This window comes from Bos indicus x Bos taurus, chromosome 21 (assembly GCF_003369695.1).
Source record: "Bos indicus x Bos taurus breed Angus x Brahman F1 hybrid chromosome 21, Bos_hybrid_MaternalHap_v2.0, whole genome shotgun sequence".
NCBI lineage: Eukaryota > Metazoa > Chordata > Mammalia > Artiodactyla > Bovidae > Bos > Bos indicus x Bos taurus.
In genome coordinates, this window is record NC_040096.1 from 26091221 (window position 1) to 26110417 (window position 19197).

Genomic DNA, 19197 nt, shown 5'->3' on the forward strand with positions numbered 1-19197 from the left:
GGAAACGCCCTCCTGTTGTCGGCCCCGCTACCACCGGGAGGAAGCCCCAGCGGAGGAAGGACAGTGGAGGCGGAGAGGCCGGAGGAGCGTCTCCCCTCGCTTCGCCCCGCCTCTGCGTACGCTCCAGCCAATCGCAGCTTGCTCCGAGCCCTGGCCCCGCCCCTCTTCGCCGGCTGCGGCCTGCGGCTCCGCCCCGGCCGGTAATAATTAGGCTGCGGGCGGGGGTTGCCGCGTCAGCGCCGGGCGCCAGCCAATCGCGGAGCTCTGCCCCGTAGTCGCGTCACAGGCCGAACAACCAAACAGAAAAGTTTAATAAACAGCGGACGGAGGGGCCGGCGGCGGCGGGGCCGGAGCTACCAGGGGTTTGGCGGCCTCACCTGTCCCCATTCACCGGCGGCGACCGGCGGCGGCAGGCAGCGCGTCAGGCGGAGGGAGCCGCCGCCAGGTGAGGAGTGGGGCCCGTGGGGCCCCGGCGACCGGCGCTTCCCTTCCCCCTCCCGCTCCCTTCCCCCACCGGCTCGGGCGACGCCAGGCCCGCCCCCGGCCCCTCCCGGCCCAGGGGAGCAGGAAGCGGAGGGCAGCCGGCGGGCGCAGCAGGTGGTGGGCCGGCCGCAGGCCCGGGCCGGGCTTTTGCTGAGGGGTGAGGGGCTTCCTGGCCCCGGGGGCAGGGGCCGAGGTGCAGCGGACTCCCCCGGACGCGCGGCGGGCCCTCGAGGTCCTGGGCTTCCCGCTGGGGGCGGGGGCGGCGCGCCGGGGTGAGACCCCCCCTCCCCATTGCCCCCAGGCCTCGGGGGTGTGGGGAGCCGCCGCTGTCCTCCGATTCCGAGCAGTTGGCGGGCGGGGGCTGGAGGGACCCCGGGCGCCCTCTGGCGCGTCCCTGTCACCGGCCCGGGTCAAGTTCCTCGCCTCACGCCTCCCAGCCCGAGCCCTTCTTGGAAGGATTTTTCACCTGCCGTGTTTCCAGCCACCGGCCAGGGGGAAAGTCTAGCAAGTCAGACAAGGAAAGGGGGTCGGGGGGGGGGGTGGTCCTCTCTTTCCTCTGCTTTTGTTGGGTGGACTCAGAATTTCTCGATTTTCCTCTGGAGTAGTGTTTTCACGTTGCCGTCTAACTACGTAAACAAAGAAGAATAATGCGTCTGAGATGATTTTAACTTTTATGTAGAAAGTTTTGCCAAATCAACCACCCGATTAAGACGCTGCGATGATTTATCTTCACACTCAGATTAGTTCAGCAGTGTGAAGAAGTTACACACAGTTGTTTGGTGGTTAAAAAACTGGTTCGTTATTAATGATTTAATGCTCCGAGCAAGAGGTTTAAAGTCGTCTGTCAAATCAAATTCGGAATTTGTTTTTTTAATGTAAAATCCCATAGACTTTTAAGGTTAGTTACGTAATATTTATGTTACCAATTTTAGGACATTTTGCCGAGTTACCCTTAGTCCAGGGCTTCAAGGGAAAATGTTTTCTTTCTGCAGAATATGCACATTTATATTTCCCAAACAGATTATCTTTTAAACTTTTTTTTCTTTTACGTTTTAAAATGTATTTAAGGGAAATAGGGATTGCAGAAGTGTACAGGAGGAGAATTTCGGGGTTGGCTTATTATCTCAATTGTGATGATTTAATTTCCTGTGTCAAAACAGATCACATTTTACACTTTTAAGTATATGCAGTTTATTGTATGTTAATTACAGCTTTTTAAGCAAAGTATTCAAAGTGTATATAATACCACAAAGGTATGAACACACACAACACAGTATTAAAGTATGCTGTACACAATAGAGTATAAAGAGATAAAAATGTAATAAGAATCCATGATTTCCATCTCCAAACCAAAAGTTGGAATATTACCAAAAGTCGCGTATGTTTATGAGTTTCTTAATCTGTCTTACACCTCTGCCTGTCCTTACCGAGGTAATCATTTCAGTCTAGTGTGTTTTGTTTACCATCCCCTTGCGTTTCACAACATAACGTCTGTGTGCTCAGACTGTGTGTTGAGTTTGTTTTTCTTTTGAGCTTTTTTATAAAAAGAATATGTGGCTGTAGTTCACTCGTTTCATTGCTCTGTTAATATAAAGATTAATACTGTGTTAATCTTCCACGACTCATGGGCCTTTAGCCTATGTCTTTGATTCTGTTTTGCTGTCACCAGCTGTGTCCCATGAACATTTCTTGTTTCCTGGCTCCTGGTACACAAGTGCAAGAGTTGCTTTAGAGTGAATGCAGATTTCATTGGGACATTTTAGGTACTCAGGAGTAAAATAGATTGAAATACTGGAAATAAATGAAAAATTTTAGGATTCTCTTTTATCTTTTGATGGCAAATTCATATCCATAGTAATTGGTTCATAGTTTTTGAACATCCGCATGAGAAACCAGGATTCCTGTCAATCCGAATGAATCTTGTCCTTGGAAATCCCATGCTAAGAAGTCTGGCACTATTTACTGTCAAACTTTTCACTGCAAAAATGTAAATATAGTAGAAAAAAACACTTGATTGGGTATAAAATAAATCACTTTTCTGGGGTTCCCTTTCCCACTTTCTAATCTCTGGCAAGTTTCTTAAAACTTCTCTTGTGCCAGTACACATGTGTAAAAGAAACCTGTTCTGAGTTTATCCTATCAGTTACGCAGACTTTAGTTAAGTGAAGCACCTATCAAATGACAGAGCTTTTAAGGAAAATGATTAGGGCCAAGGTATTATTCTCTGAAATTACATTGATTGTGTCCTTTGGAACACTTTTGAGAAAGGTGTGTGGTGAGTATTGATCAGGATATGTTAGCAACACACAATTAAGTACTTTTTATGCCACCCTGCCCCCCCCCCCCCCCCCCCCCCCCCCCGCCTCAGATTTGGGATTTATTGTGTGAACAGCAATGCAAAGATAAATTATGAAGCAGTATTAACTTCCTGAAAATGGTGTGTATATAAGTAATAAGAGTTTATGTATATCTTTGAATAAACTTTTTTATAGACATGAGAAGTGGTGTTTTTTGTTTTTTAAGAACAGTGCACGCAACCTGCAGACAAGTTGTCAGGAGGCTTTGTTTTGATAGGACTATTTTATCTTGCTTTAAAAAAACAAAAACAAACCTCAGTTTTGTATTTCATTACGAGGGCAGCTTTTTTTTCCCCTAAACCATCAGAAAAGTTAACAAAGAATGAGTAATTATTAATATTTTGGCAGGTATCCTACCAGTCTCTCTGTTTTTGCTTTTCTTATCCTAAACAATTAAACGTTGAATTCTAAGCAGTACTAGGCTGCTTCTGTGTTCAAAACTTAAACCAAATATGATCCATCTCAACACCTTTGTTGTACATGGTATGGTGGTGGTAGTCACCTCACTGGTATCTTTGCTTCAAGGTTCTCTCCCTTTCCTGTGCAGAACAATCGTTTCAGTGTGTAAATTAGATTATCTTATTCTCAGACTCAAAACAAATCCAGATTTTTTAATACTCTTGACCAACAGTGTCCAATGAAAATACAACAGGAGCTACAAATGGGAACCACATAAGTAGTTAAACATTTTCTAATAGCCATATTTACAAAGAGAAACAGGTGAAATATTTTTTAACCCAAAATACTGTGATTCAGCAAGTAGTCAGTGTAAGAAATTACTAATGGGATATATTTTACTTATCTTTTTTCAGACCGTCTTCACCATTGGTTGTGTGTTTTCCGTTTAAGGTACCTCTTGGGCAGGCCTTGTTTGTGGCTGATCTAGACTGTTGGGCCTATCAGCCTCACAGGCTTATCTTATGCTGCTCACCCTGACTCCTGTACCCCCAGCAGTGCCGTATGCCAAGCTTAGTTTTCTTAAAATTGTTTTCTGCCTGAACACCCAGTCGTGTTTTGCTCAAATGTCACTCCTTATGAGACGCCATCTCAGATCACTTTTCCTGTTAGCTGGCTGTGTTACCTTCTTTGTGTCCTTTGAGAACCTAGCATCTGAAGTGATTTATCTGGTTATTGTCTGTATCCCCTGCTTGAAGTAAACTGCTTATGGGCAAGGATTTCCTCAGCTTTACTGTTCAGTTCAGTCGCTCAGTCGTGCCTGACTCTTTGCGACCCCATGGACTGCAGCACACCAGGCCTCCCTGTCCATCACCAACTCCCGAAGTTTACTCAAACTCATGTCCATTGAGTCGGTGATGCCATCCAACCATCTCATCCTCTGCGTCCCCTTCTCCTCCTGCTTTTTTTTTTAATCTTTCCCAGCATCAGAGTCTTTTCAAATGAATCAGTTCTTCACATCAGGTGGCCAAAGTATTGGAGTTTCAGCTTCAACATCAGTTCTTCCAATGAATATTCAGGACTGATTTCCTTTAGGATGGACTGGTTGGATCTCCTTGCAGTCCAAGGGACTCTCAAGAGTCTTCTTCAGCACCACACAGTTCAAAAGCATCAATTCTTTGGCGCTCAGCTTTCTTTATAGTCCCAACTCTCACATCCATACGTGACTACTGGGAAAAACAGCTTTACTGTTAGGTCCCTATATATTGAAAATAAGATTTTTAAAAGGTACATGGTGTTTCATTTTATGAAAGTACTGTTAATTTAACTAGTCACTTATTGTTTATAACTTGCTTCTTTATCCTTTTTTTCACTATTACAATGTGTGAAGAACATCTTAAGAGCTACATCTTACTATGTATTTCTTATTTCTTTAGGGTTCAGCCGTCTTAAAATTGCTTAAAGTATATGAACATTTTTTTTACTAATGAATACTGACAAATTTTATCTTAAAAGTTTGACTAACATTGCAGTATAAATTGACCAAACCTGTATGAAGTTCGATGAAAAATATGAGAGAGTACACATTTCCTCTCTATCTTTACCAGAAATGATATTTTTTCTTTCTTTTCATAAGATTTATAATTTATTTCTTAGATTAGTGAGTTATGATAATGAATAGAGGTATAGGTTCTGGACATCTTCTGGTTTGTCTTTGGCTCATTGGAGTGGTGTTTATATTTAGGATAGCCACCCTTTGACTCATCCTACTAACATTTTCCCTTGCTCTTCATTAGCCTTTTGTTTATTTACTTTTTTAATAATTAAAAGTTTTTGTCTTTTAAGAAGTTTAGGTTAATAACATTGTTTTTACAGCTTCTACTTTCATAGTTAATAAACTATCCTACCCAGATAACTGTTTTCTTCTAGTTCTTTGTGGTTTCATTTTTCACATCTCTCTCTTCTGTTCATCCAAGATTTATTTTGACATAATATGTGAAGTGAAAAAATTGTCCTTAGTTTTCCTCAGTAGTTAATCCGTTATTTTAGGCCCATAAAAGAAAACTTTTTCTTTTGCCTTCAAATAAAGCTGCCTTTGTCATATACTAAATACATTTATGTTTGGTTCTTTTTAGCTTTTATTCAGTACCAGTCAGTGCACATTGTTTTAGTAACTGGGAGTAATAATGTGTTTTCCTTTTGTTATTGTTAAGTTTTACCATCCTCTTCCCTCAACTCCCCCTACAATTTTTAGTTGTTGCTTTGTTAGTCCTCGAGTTTTTAGTTGATTCCTTAGGGTCTTCAGGTTGTTTTTGGTCTTGAATTTTTTAATTTAGAAAATACTGTTATTTCTACTTAATGTTTTATGTTGTATAATGAAAAAAATTTAATGCCATTAAGTTTTCCTTTGAGCCTAGTTTAGGTATTTTTTCCTTTACATTTAACCTGTAATATCTTTATTAAAATCCCTGCTGTTGCAGTTTTCTTTTTTTTTGTTGTTGGCAATTTTCATTCAGCTGTTCCTCTATGCTACTTGGGCATTGTGCTAAGTGTTGAGGAGACAGAGATGAATGATACAGGATCTTTGCTGTCATGGAGTTTACTGTCCGTTGGAAGAGCTAGGCTGTTAACAGACCACTGCGTAGAGTTTTCAGATGACAACTGCTGGGAAGGAGAGAAGTAGGGTGTGCTGATAGAGATTGGAAGGTGCTAGTTGGGATGTTCTGAGAATGTAACGTTTAAAGTTAGTGATGGTGAGTGTGTTTTGGAAGTTTTCTTAACTTCCCCAGTCTGTCACAACATTAAAAAAAAAAAAAGTGACACACTGAATTAGTTCTGTAAACATGTTTTGTAAAAATTGTCTTGCAAACAGGTTCAAGTCCCTGTCCCACCCGCTCCACGCCATATCCTCCAGTTGGATTACGGCCTCAAACCCTGTATGGAATAGAAATTTTGGAACTGTGATTCTGACTTCTAAGATCTGAAAAATACTGGGGCAAGTTTCCCGAGTAAAGGGGACAAAAAGAACCTGGCTCAATTTAGGAGGTGACCGGAGATTGGAATGGCTGGAGTTTACTGAGTGAAGAGAGTGGGGCAGACTTTATTGCAAGACTTATTTCCAAGTGCTAAGGCTGCTTCCGCTTCACCACCTTCCTATCCTATTTATAGTCTGTGATCCAAATTGGTCACTTACAAATAAGCTGGATTATTTTGCTCCTTGGTACTTTACTTCATTATTTCTACTGTATTTTCACTTTCCTCCCACTCAGGATCTTTGCATAGGCTGTCCGAATTTGCTAAATTGTGATTTCCTTTGATAAATTAACCCTTAATGCTGGCAAAACAGGTTAAGTTCTCTGTTGGTTATATTTATTAATTTCCCATTTCCCATTGGACATTTCTTTTGTAAATACTTGTAACAACTGCAATTCATTAAATGCATGTGATTTGTTTTAGCAGTCTTTTTCTCCTAGAGCTGTACTTTTCAATCTTGTAGTTACTAGCCACTTGTGGCTATTTAAATTAAAATTAAATAATGTAAAAAATTCATATCCTCAGTTTTACTAGTCACATTTCAGGTGCTCAGTATCCATATGCAACTAGTGGCTATTACAGTGGACAGCAGAGATAAAGAGTCTTGTGCAGTAATGAAAATTTATATTAATTTCTGAATAATTATGTGGCTAAAAGCTACAGTATTTAAGTAGCCATATCTGGCTATTGAAATATGGCAAGTCTGAATTGAGATGTGCAGTAAGTATGAAATATAAGCTTGATTTCTAGCACAAAAAAGGGAAAAGAGCTCAATTTTTAAGATATTGATTATATATTGAAGTAATGCTACTTTACATATTTCCTGTTACAGAAAATATTTATGACAGTTAATTTAACTTTATTGTAGTGTTTTAATGTGGCTACCAGAAAGTTGAAGATTGCATGGGACTCACATTATTTTCTAGGTGGTCAGCACTGGTCTGACTCTAGATCGTAAGTTTCTACAATGGAGGGACAGTTCACTATGGCGTTCACAGCAGCCAGTGGTGCCCAGCATATACATAGTAGGTGTTCAAAATGTTTGATGAATGAATAAGCTTTTCAGTAGGTAGAAAACATTACCTATTCAACTTTTGCTTTTTAAAATTGTTGGTTTTCTTCTGGACTGTAATTTAAAATTTTTTTCCTATGACTGTTGAGAAAAGAAGCTTTTCTTTTGATAGCTAAATAAAGAACTGTCCTTATTAAATAATTGCTGTGTATCATTCATCTTTTGGTTATGTTTTTCTGGCTTTAGGCTGCTAACCAGAGAGGGAATTTAAAGTCTGCCAACCTGTTTTCTGTCATTTTTCTTTGTGTAGCAGTTAACTTAGATGATCGATTGTGTGTTGTTTGGCACGTGAAAATTCATGACTATTAAATCTAAATAATTGAGGACTATGAATGCTTTTCTTTTACTTATACTTTCGTCTCCATATTATGATCCCTGTTCCTTTTTAATTTACATTTATTGGTGACCTTGTCTGTTTCTTTAGACTTAGAACAATTTACTGTCTTACAGAAAGATATCTCTTTTTCAGCTTGGTTTATGCTTTTTTACCTGTTTACTTCCTAAATGTTTCCTTTGTGTTTTGTATTCTCCTGAATGGACCCTCACTGCCCCCCTCCTTCTCCCCCATACTCACTTTGTATTTTTTTCTCTTAATGAGAAGATAGTCATCAGGAGTTGCAAACTCAAATACATAACCTCACTTCTGTAGACACTGTGTATTTGTCAGGGAAATATTTCTTAAATATTTTTTTCCTCCATCAGTTGATGGTTTTCAGACTTTATCCTTAGTGATCCTAGTCATGTTTTGCTATTGTCACCAACTATTTCACCAGCTGTTGCCTTAACTACCTGTAGCACTCAGGGGTATTACTGCCAAGGAATAATTTCTGTTGTAGGAAGAATATTTTGAGCCATTCTCAGTCCCTGAAAATTCCGTGGAAGTTTTCCCCCTGCTCTGAACGTACCAAAGGTTATTCCTAAAAGTCTAGGTATTGCCTTTTTATATAGGGTCTTTTTAATAGTAAGTGAAATGAGACCAAGTTGTTTAGTGGCTCGGTCTCTTCTAAACTGTTTTCAGTTGATAGATTTGTGAAAACCTCTGAACTCTCACAAAGAGTACACCCTTTGAATACTTGATGTTGGAAAAGTGATGTCACAAGCAATCAGGGAGCCTTGAGGAAGCCTTGACCCTTTTGCTGCCTCCCTGTTCCCAGGAAGCAGAGTTACTTTCAGATAACCTCAGTTGTGGTATCGCTCTCTTTTTAGTTATTTTTTCTGTTGTTTTCTTCTATTGCGGATTTAGAAGAGGAATAAAATACTCTTACTTTTAATCTGTAAGCCACCTAAAATGATATTTATCAACTTGCAGTTCTTTTAAATAGGTCCTGGAGGTCTTTGAACCATCTGGAATAGTTCAGTCTATATTTCCATCTATATTTTCTTTTGGTTATAAATGGAGGGGATTTTGGTGTTAGATTAGTGTATGTTCTACGTCTTTGTTGTACACAAATAGTTAAACTTTGATGTGAAAAATTGATGTTAGAACAAAGGTTTCATTTGGTTCCCATAGCTGAATACTAATTTTATGTTTGCCAAATTTTAAAAGTAAAATGTTTGCTGTCTCTTTTTCTATAACCCTATAAAATTTTGGCCATCTAAAACTTGTTTTATGATGTAACTCAAGTTTGATGCTGTAACTCAAATTGTGTATTTTTTCTACTGTCTGCTCCTGTACCTCTTCTACTCCCAGGGTCTTTTTACATGTGTCCACACAGTGGGAAGAAAACCTGAACTTGACTTGTGAAGTACTGGGCATTCAAAGCTGTGAATCCTTGCAAAGGATCTTGGGACTGGACCTCTGTGAATTGGCTCTTTCAATTTGTCCACTTAAAAGGCATAATAGATTATGCAGCTGTTTGGGCTTCTGTGGGGTATTACTCCATATTCATGTCTAGTTGCAATTATGTGCATTTTCAGTTTCTTACAAAGACTTCCCGTTGTATTCAAAATAAGTTTGTTGGCTTTATGTTGTTTTAATGTATGAATTTTCTTTGAGGAAAAATGCTTGCAAGATTTTTAACTCAGAAAATATTGTTTTAATGGATGAATTTTCTTTGAGGAAAAAATGCTTGCAAGATTTTTAACTCAGAAAATGAAATTTAAATGAAAAGTTCTTACGTAAAGTAACTGAAAATATATTTTAAGAAGGAGCTACTCTGATTTGTTTTAATTTTGAGTTTTTTATAAGTTAGTCAATTTTGGTAGAGGTGAATACTCTTTAAATTTGTCATTCAATCAGATAATGATGAATGTCAGAGTAATAGTTAATGGATCAATCCTAAAAACGTAAACGGTTCTAATTTAAGCATACAGCAAAATTTAAAATACAGCAAATTTTGTAATGTACAAAGTGACCAAAGATCTTTGTTCAAAAGTCAGAATCTCTTTAGAATCTCTGTAGTAAAAATAACATTTAATGTAACTTATATTTTAAGAGGAGGATACCCTTCAGCTCTCCCTTAGGGTTACTGTGCCACCTTAGAGTAATATCTCAGTAGGATGCAAAATAGTGTCCACTTTTCTCTTAAAAAAAACTAAAAAAGAAAATGACTTGAACCATCCTGAAGTTTATACTTGAACATGTTCATTAGAACAAGTTGTCTTCTCCTTGTTTTTGCAATGGATAAGCATTAACCTTGCAAAACATGACATCAGACCTGTAAGTGTGGTGACATAGAAATAATATTTGCCTCATTTTTCTTCAGTTTTAAATAGAAGTATCAGTCTGATGTCACTGAAAATTTTACTCTATTCTTGTGATGTTGTATTTGATATCTTAGAAATTTTTGCATTCAATATTTTAGTGCTATGTATTTTCATTTAAGATACAGTTAAGTCTTAGAGAAAATACTATTTTGTTCTCATTAGCAAAATTTTTGCGGTGGATTTCTGTTGCTGTTTTAGAATTTTCATACCAAATGTGAACTCTATTGAAAAAGGAATCTTGTCTTTATAAAGCATAACTTCACTCTCAGGCTCTGTTAAAAAAAAAAAAAAATCAAATAATTTCATTTGAAGTCATTGTATTTTAAACACTTGGTCACTGAACTGCAAATTAACACTTCTTCTGTGAGATTTTCATTGCTGTTACTTGGTTTATTTATTTTTTACCTAGACAAAAGAGTAAGCAAATAGTATATGATGGGAAAACTGAAACATTACCTACTGTTTCTTTAAGAAACCAGCTTATCCAGGGGGTTTTAGTATGTTTAACCTAACCTGCTAGCAAGGAAAAGTTCTTTAAAATAATGGATATTAGCCGTATCCAATCACAATTATCAGTTTCACTAACAGGGAGGAGATTTGACTCTTCAGCCACTAGAATTGGAGAAGGTGGAGCTTGGTATTCAGGTTTGGTTGCTTTGGAGTACAGCTTCAAGTGAAGTTAATCTGAGGTGAAGCAAACAGAAAATTGTGGAGGTTTTGTTGGTAGGATTTTTGTTCTAATCTTTTAATGATCCTTTATTTTACACTTTTGCTCCTTTGTGCTTCTGTGTATGCTAGCTTTTGTCATTGTTGGTATTTTCTGATGCAAACTGAACATTAAAATTAAGCAGGGAAGCAGAACAAAAGGGCTGTTTGGACAGGAAATAGGTGTTCAGAGAATCAAACTTGACTTTCTTTTATCATTATTTTTAATTCAGAATTTAAGTGTCATTAAAAAATACTTGCATAAAAACCATCTCCAGTAACAGTCTTTTCTCTCGGATTGGATGTTTGAAGAGTCATTTGTCAGTTTTTATAAATGACATCTTGAGGAGAAGGTCTGTTTATGTCATTTTCCTTAAACTTAAGATGTGAAGTTGCTAAAAGACAGATATATGTAGTAGGTTTAAATGTGTCCTTTTTAAAGAATTGAAATGCCAACTGTTAATTTTTTTTTTTTTATCCCCCAGCATACATCCCCTCTTTTTAAACTTCAGTGTATTTTATATCTACCAATGTGTTGGTGCTTTTTAGTATGCTCATAATTTTAGTTTTGCTTTTTTAAAAGATCATAGATTCATTTTATATAGAACAAGGTAAAACTTTGTCCTCCTTTCAAACTTCATTTCTTTCAAGGTGGACATAGCAATCAACACCCTTTTGAAACAGCAAATGAATGAATTTATATTTTTAAGAAGTATAGATAGGCTGCCAAAACTTAAAAAGTGTCTATGAATCTATTGACATTTCTTACTTAAGAAATAATTGTACTATGTTTCAGTACCAGAAGTTTCCTTTAGAGGCCCTTGTTTTTATATTGTTGCTCTTTGATCTCATAGAAATTAAGGTATAGAATAATTTGAATAATTGGCCCAAATGCCACCTAAGCATTTCAGTCAGTATACTTGTATTTACTATGCTGCTTCTTTCAGATCACGCAAAAGGTTTTAAATTAATGCTTTCTGCTCCATCTATTGCATAAGCAATACTATGTAATAAAATCAAGAAAAGTCACCCAAATATCCACAAGATCGTTGTGAGATGGTCTTATTTATTTCCCTGTTCTATTCTGTACCTTACCATATTCTTATATTTTTCCCATAATTGTGAATAAAGACAGTTTTCTATTTTTTATCAAACTGTATCATTTATTATTAAAATTGTTTTCATTTCATTTGCTATAGAATTCTCTTAGGTTAATAGGACCTTAATCTACCTAGTTTTTTGCCTGTTTTACATTTAGATTGTTCCTAATTTTTCACCATTTTAAATGGTATTGCTGAATAAACCTCTTTGTGTAAATTTCAAGATATTTTCTTCTGTGTTTCTTTTGGGAAAATCCCCTTGAGTGGGCTTACCTAGATCAAAGGCTATAAACACTTCAGTAGCCAAATTGCTTTTTAAAAAGGTTATTCCAGTTTATATTGCCACCAGAAAAATGTGCTTCAAAATTTCTCTAATGGGTAGCCCCTAAGTGTTCTCATTAAAGTGTGCCTCTGAAGGTGTCTGACTTGTTGATTAGTTTTTGCCTAAACTAATAGGCTATTTTAAATTCCGTTTTCTAAGATGTAGATGAATCTGAATCCATTTTCTGGACATTAAAATCAGCTGAAGAAAATTGGGAGAATTTTTGCCTATTTAAGTGAGCAATATCTTTGTTGGTTGTATTGTGTGTGTTGCTATCAGTTAAGTACAGGGCTTAATGTTTTACATTGGAATTGTTGCTCACACAAGTTTTCCTCAGTACATGTTTCTTCTGGTAGCACATATCAGAGGATTTTCTTCTAAGAAAAACATCAGAAACATTTTTAGAGAGGGAGCTGTAATACTTAACTTTACTCTGAACAGATATGAATAGCCTTTGTCACTTTGTGCATTTCTGGTTTTTTAAGTACAATATAGAAACATAGATCTATGTTATAAATCCAGGTTTTAAAATATTAGCACTCTTCTAGTGTTTGTTGGGTTTTCAGTTGAAGGTAAGATGACTTTATGTACACATAGTGTGTTACTAGTCCTGTGTTCTTCCCGTTTGTCTTTAAGAGCATTCTTTGGCAATAACTACCGCATTGTGTATGTGCTTGGCAGCTAGTCTGTTAAATAGAATAGGCTAGGATTGTCAGGATGTGACCTTGTTAACTCATGTTCCAGAATAAACTTAAAAAGTTATTTTAAAGCAAAATTCTATAAGACATTAAAAAAATCTAATTTATAAATAGGAGTCAGTGATAAGTCATGGGTTAAGTTCTAATTCACTGGTGGAGCCAGTAGTTAAGCATGTATGCATAATCTTGAATTAAATAGTTCAGCTCATTTTTCAGTTTAAATAATTTACTTTCTGTAAATTTTTGCTGATAAACTTAAATCTTTGGCTTTTTGTATATTTGTGGGGGAAGTTTTTTTTCATGTCTGTTTTGTTTGTTGTGGCTTAGGAGTGACTTTTTTCCCCCAGATATTTTGGTTTTCTTAACATTTGAAATGGATGAGAAAAAAATTAAAACTGATGACTTTTAATTAATGAAGCAGTTGTTGTGAAATAACATTTTCTCCATTTAAGTTTGCTAGGTGTGTCAGGATTTTATACAGATAATCTAAATACTTGATTCATGAGTAGAACAATTGTTTCACCTAAATATTTAAAATTTATGTTGGTGCTTAAACATTTGTATCTATTTCCTTTGTTCTGAATTTAAGAAAATGTATTTAATTTTCTTCTTAACTGATTCATCTTATTGCTGCCAGGTAGAGATGAAGGTAATTGTAAATATAACAGTTTTAGTGAAAGTCATTTCAAATTTGGCTATAGATTATATTTTAGTGAGTAGGCAAGATAAAGATTTACCTCCTCTCCTAGTACTCTGGTAACATTAGAACGTTGGACTTCCCTGGTGGCTCAGACAGTGGAGAATCTGCTTGCAATGCTTTTCAGAACAGATAATCTTCCATTGTTTCTCTTCTGTACTTCTACTACTGATTTCTGGTGGACAGTTTGAACTAAGGAGTATCCTTTTAGTACATTAGTTTCATTCCGAGGGTAGAGGCCAATTTTCTAGGGGGAGAAGAATCTCTAAATGACCTAATATTGAGACCAGATAACAGTAGCGGTAATTCTATTTTATTCTTTTAGAGTGAAAGAAAAAAGTGATTTAGAGGAAGGATATTAAATACATTCAGTGTCTGTTGTTAGTCTTCATTCAGGGAGAATGTATTGATTTCTTTTTCTTAATGACAGAGGAAAAAGGTTAATGGACAGAAAGTTGGTAAAATGTGAAAGAGCCTTGAAACTGTGGCTTAGTAGTTACAATGTCTCTTTGTGTAAAAGGGGACTTTACAGTTTTGCAATGGTTTCCCTTTATGGCTTCTTTATAAAAGTAGGTAAATGTTTTAGGAGGTTTTTTTTGTTTTTGTAACTTTAAAATGCTTATTTATTAACTGATAATGTATATTAACCTCTTTGGCTGAATCTGATTTTCTGTGTTTTTGTATATTGTTAGAAAAAAAATGAACTCAAAACATTATGGTTAGTACTGTTTTTGTAGAAGCGAACAGATCTTTCTATCCTTATACCCATTTTTTTCCTCCACAAATAAGCACCTTGGTTACTTCTCCTACTCCCACGTTTTTGGTAGGTCCGTGATTTCTTAGCAGAACTTAGTATATTGACTACGCTTTACTTCTTGAGACTCCTCCCCTAAGTTTAATGAGGTGCCTGGGCTTCCTTTTGTTTTTGAGATCTATCCTTGCTGTTTCCTCATTACAGCTTTTAAGTATTGGAATTTCATAGGATTCTGACCTTAACACTATTCTTACTCTATACTTCTGGGATAATCTCCAGTCCCATATCATCAGTTAACATCTTTATATATTAATGGTTCTGAGATTAGTGTCTTAAATACAGATTTTTTGTTTGCACCTAAGACTCCTGTTCATCGAACGCTCCATGAATGTTTCTTCCACACCTGTGTTAAACTCATCAAAGCTAAGGGGCTTATTTTGTCCTCCCCAGCAGTGTCCTTCAAGACCTTTTCCCCTACTCTCAAAATAAATGTGCGGTGGTATAACCATGCATGTCAGAACCCAAGTGTCGCTCTGAGCCTTCCTTCTTTTCTTCCCAGTTAGCCACAACTTCCCATCGATTTAAAATCCATAGTAACTCTGGAATCAATCCTTTTTTTCTTCACTGTTTTAGCACGCATGACAGTTTGGTTTCTTAGATTACTAAAACAGTACCCTGACTGATCTTCACTTTTAGTTTTGGCTCTCTATAATACATTCTTCACTGTTCATTCACGTCTGTCTCTGCTTAAAGTTCTATAGTGATTTCTTATCACCTTTTGAATTTTTTACCAGCTGATTCTGTCCTAAGGGTTCTCCGAGGTAGTTACCCAACAACCTTAAGAGGGGGAAGTATTGTTACCTTCATTTAACAAGTGAGATGATTTAGAAACACTTCCTATTAATAATTTGTCTAGGGTTGCCTTAGCTTGTGAGTGGCTAGCATACTTTGAACTGAAGTTTGCCATATCAAAGTCCCTTTTTACCACCCAGCCATGTGACTTCTAGGCTAACCCCTGCTTACTAATGCGTCTCCCCGGCCCCTTCCTCCTCCCCCCACACACCATTCTGAGCTGTTAGCAGTCCTTCCTTCTAAGACAAACTCAAAACCTGTTGCCTGCCAGTCAGAATGGCTGCGATCCAAAAGTCTACAAGCAATAAATGCTGGAGAGGGTGTGGAGAAAAGGGAACCCTCTTACATTGTTGGTGGGAATGCAAACTAGTACAGCCACTATGGAGAACAGTGTGGAGATTCCTTAAAAAACTGGAAATAGAACTGCCTTATGATCCAGCAATCCCACTGCTGGGCATACACACTGAGGAAACCAGGATTGAAAGAGACACGTGTACCCCAATGTTCATCGCAGCACTGTTTATAGTAGCCAGGACATGGAAGCAACCTAGATGTCCATCAACAGATAAATGGATAAGAAAGCTGTGGTACATATACACAATGGAGTATTACTCAGCCATTAAAAAGAATATATTTGAATCAGTTCTAATGAGGTGGATGAAACTGGAGCCTATTATACAGAGTGAAGTAAGCCAGAAAGAAAAACACCAATACAGTATACTAACACATATATGTGGAATTTAGAAAGATGGTAACCATACCCCTGTATACGAGATAGCAAAAGAGACACTGATGTATAGAACAGTCTTTTGGACTCTGTGGGAGAGGGAGAGGGTGGGATGATTTGGGCGAATGGCATTGAAATACGTATAATATATATGGAACGAGTCGCCAGTCCAGGTTCGATGTACGATACTGGATGCTTGGGACTGGTGCACTAGGACGACCCAGAGGGATGGTATGGGGAGGGAGGAGGGAGGAGGGTTCAGGATGGGGAACACATGTATACCTGTGGCGGATTAATTTCGATATTTGGCAAAACCAATACAGTATTGTAAAGTTTAAAAATAAAATAAAATTTTAAAAATAGATTAAAAAAAAAAAACCAAAAAAAAACCTGTTGCCTGAGGGAATTCCCTGGCAGTCCAATGGTTAGGACTCTACTTCAAGGGCAGGGGGGTGTGGGTTCCATCCTTGGTTAGAGAACTAAGAATCTGCATGCCATGAGGTTCAAGAAACAACAACGACGACAACAACTTGGCAAAGACTAATGTTTTCAAAGATGTAGTTCTGACAGTTTTTTGGAACCTGCCTAAAAAGATACAGAACATTTTAGCATCCCTAGAATGTAAGAAGATAAAAGATTGAAATATAGGAAAAATTAAGGTAGTTTTCCATGTGTGGTTAGTTTTGAATTTCATAGCTGTTGAATTCCTCACATATAATAAAAGCATGAGACCTGGTTGTATAAGAGGAAGATTAGGCAAAGTGTGAACGCACTTCATCTGAGAGATTTAAAATGCTAATAATCTCCTTAATGTTAGCCAGAACCTTGTGTTCATTTTTGCATCCGGGTGTATAAAGAATCTATCTACGAACCCAAGTCATATAAGCTTCTGAGTAAGTTACAGATAGGGAAATAGGCTGCATGTATTTTATATCAAATATTGTATCATCAAAAAAGTTAAATACTAAAGCTAATCTTGTCTAGATTAGCTGGACATTCCAGTTTTAGAACATTTCTATCACTCCAAAAAGATTCTTTGAGTGTTTCTAAACAGGTCTCATTTCCATCCCCAGTCCTGGGTAACCAACCAATAGCCTGCTCTCTTCTCTGTAGATTGTTCTTTCTCAGCATTTGATATAAATTCAATCATTAAATACATGGTCTTTTGAGTTTGGCTTCTTTCACCTAGGTTGTTTTTGTGAGGTATATCCATGTAGCAATGTGTGTCATTAGCTTGGTCCTTCCCTTTCTTTTTTTTTTTTTGCCTCTTCTTTTTTTCCCTTCTTTTCTCCACCATCCTCCGTACCCCCCACCCCATGCCTTTTTTAATCTAAGTGGAATCAAACAGTGTTTATCCTTTGTGTCTGACCCATTTCACTTAGCATAATGTCTTCAAGGTTCATTCATCTAGTAGCATATATGAGAATTTCATTCCTTTTCAAGGCAATAATATTGCATTGTATGTATGTTTATCACATTTTTGTTTTTTTATCCATCCACGGCCATTGGGTTGTTTCTGCTGCTGCTGCTAAGTCGGGGCAGTCGTGTCCGACTCTGTGTGACCCCATAGACAGCAGCCCACCAGGCTACCCCGTCCCTGGGATTCTCCAGGCAAGAACACTGGAGTGTTTCTACCTTTTGGCTATTGTGTAATGCTGGTATAAACATTGTAAATATCTGTTCTAGTTTTTGCTTTCAAATATTTTGGGTATATACCCAGAAGTGGAATTGCTGGATCATAAGTAATCCTATATTTAACTTTTTGAGAAGCTGCCAAACTTTTCCACAGAGGCTGTACCATTTTACATTCCTACCACCAATGCAGAAGACTTCCAATTACTCCACATCCTCAGCAAAATGTACTGATTTTTTGAGAATAGCCATCTTAATGGTATGAAGTGGTATCTCATTCTGGTTTTGATTTGCATTTCTTAATTATTAGTGATGTTTTCAGCACTGATCATGCTAAATGATTAGCATCTTTTCATGTGCTTATTGGCCATGCTTGGGTATACCTTCTTTGGAAATAACGTCTGTTCAAGTCCTTTGCCTATTTTTGGATTAAATTGTTTGTTGAGTTGTAGGAGTTCTTTATATATTCTAGATATTAAGTATTTTTATCTTTTGCCATGTGTTTCCTCCTAGAAGTTTTGTAGTTTTAGCTCTTTTGTTTAGGTCTTTGATCCATTTTCAGTTAATTTTTGCACGTGGTATAAGGTAAAGGGTTCAGCTTCGTTATTTTGCATGGATATTCTATTTTCCTGGCACCATTTGTTGAAAAGACTGTCTTGGGTTAGTCCTTTATTGCCAAATAGTAGTTATTTTCTTTATCCATTTACCAGTTAATGGACATTTGCTGCTGCTGCTAAGTCACTTCAGTCGTGTCCGACTCTGTGCGGCCCCATGGACTGCAGCCTACCAGGCTCTTCCGTCCATGGGATTTTCCAGGCAAGAGTACTGGAGTGGGGTGCCATCGCCTTCTCCGAATGGACATTTGGATTGTTTCCAATTTTCAGCTAATCTGAATAATGCTGCTATGAACATTTATGTGTAAGTTTTTGTGTGGCATACATTTTTGTTTCTCTTAAGTAGAAACCTAGAACTGGAATTACTGAATCATGTGATAACTCCATGTTTAACTTTGTAAGAAATGGTTTAACTGTATTCCTAAGTTTCTTTTGTGTTCTGTGTTCCCATCAGGAATGTGTGAGTTTTTCTCTTTAACCTTGCCAACACTTGATACAGTAGTAAGTCTTTTTAAATTTTACTGTTCTAGTAGACATGATGGAGAAGGCAGTGGCACCCCACTCCAGTACTCTTGCCTGGAAAATCCCATGGACGGAGGAGCCTGGTAGGCTGCAGTCCATGGGGTCACTACAAGTTGGACACGACTGAGCGACTTCACTTTCACTTTTCACTTTCGTGCATTGGAGAAGGACATGGCAACCTACTCCAGTATTCTTGCCTAGAGAATCCCAGGGATGGGGGAGCCTGGTAGGCTGCCGTCTATAGGCTCGCACAGAGTCAGACACGACTGAAGTGACTTAGCAGTAGACATGAATTGGCATCTCTTTGTGGGGTTAATTTATGTTTCCTAAATGACAAATGTTGAATGCTACCTACTGTTCCTCTGGCTTTAGCCTCCTGTCATTCCAATTCTCACTCCCCTTTTCCCCACCACACTTAGTCTTAAGCTCTATCAAGACCTCACTCCCAGTACTTCCTCTTTCTTTTCCTTCGCTTCAGTTCCCTCTTCAATCATTTTTCTTCCTAGTATTCTTAGCTTCTAGTCTTG

General features: G+C 37.7%; 1 protein-coding gene across 4 annotated transcripts in view; it reads left to right on the forward strand.

Moving 5' to 3' along the window:
• The first annotated feature begins 277 nt into the window (after positions 1–277).
• ZFAND6 (zinc finger AN1-type containing 6) overlaps positions 278–19197 on the forward strand; it is a 54946-nt gene continuing 36026 nt past the window's right edge. The window contains exon 1 of one of the 4 annotated variants that reach the window (XM_027520773.1): positions 278–445. The gene's annotated coding sequence lies outside the window, so the exon portion shown is untranslated. Of the gene's footprint in view, positions 446–10686; positions 10771–19197 lie in introns of those variants that run through there. The other 3 variants (XM_027520772.1, XM_027520775.1, XM_027520774.1) reach the window with 3 other exon arrangements.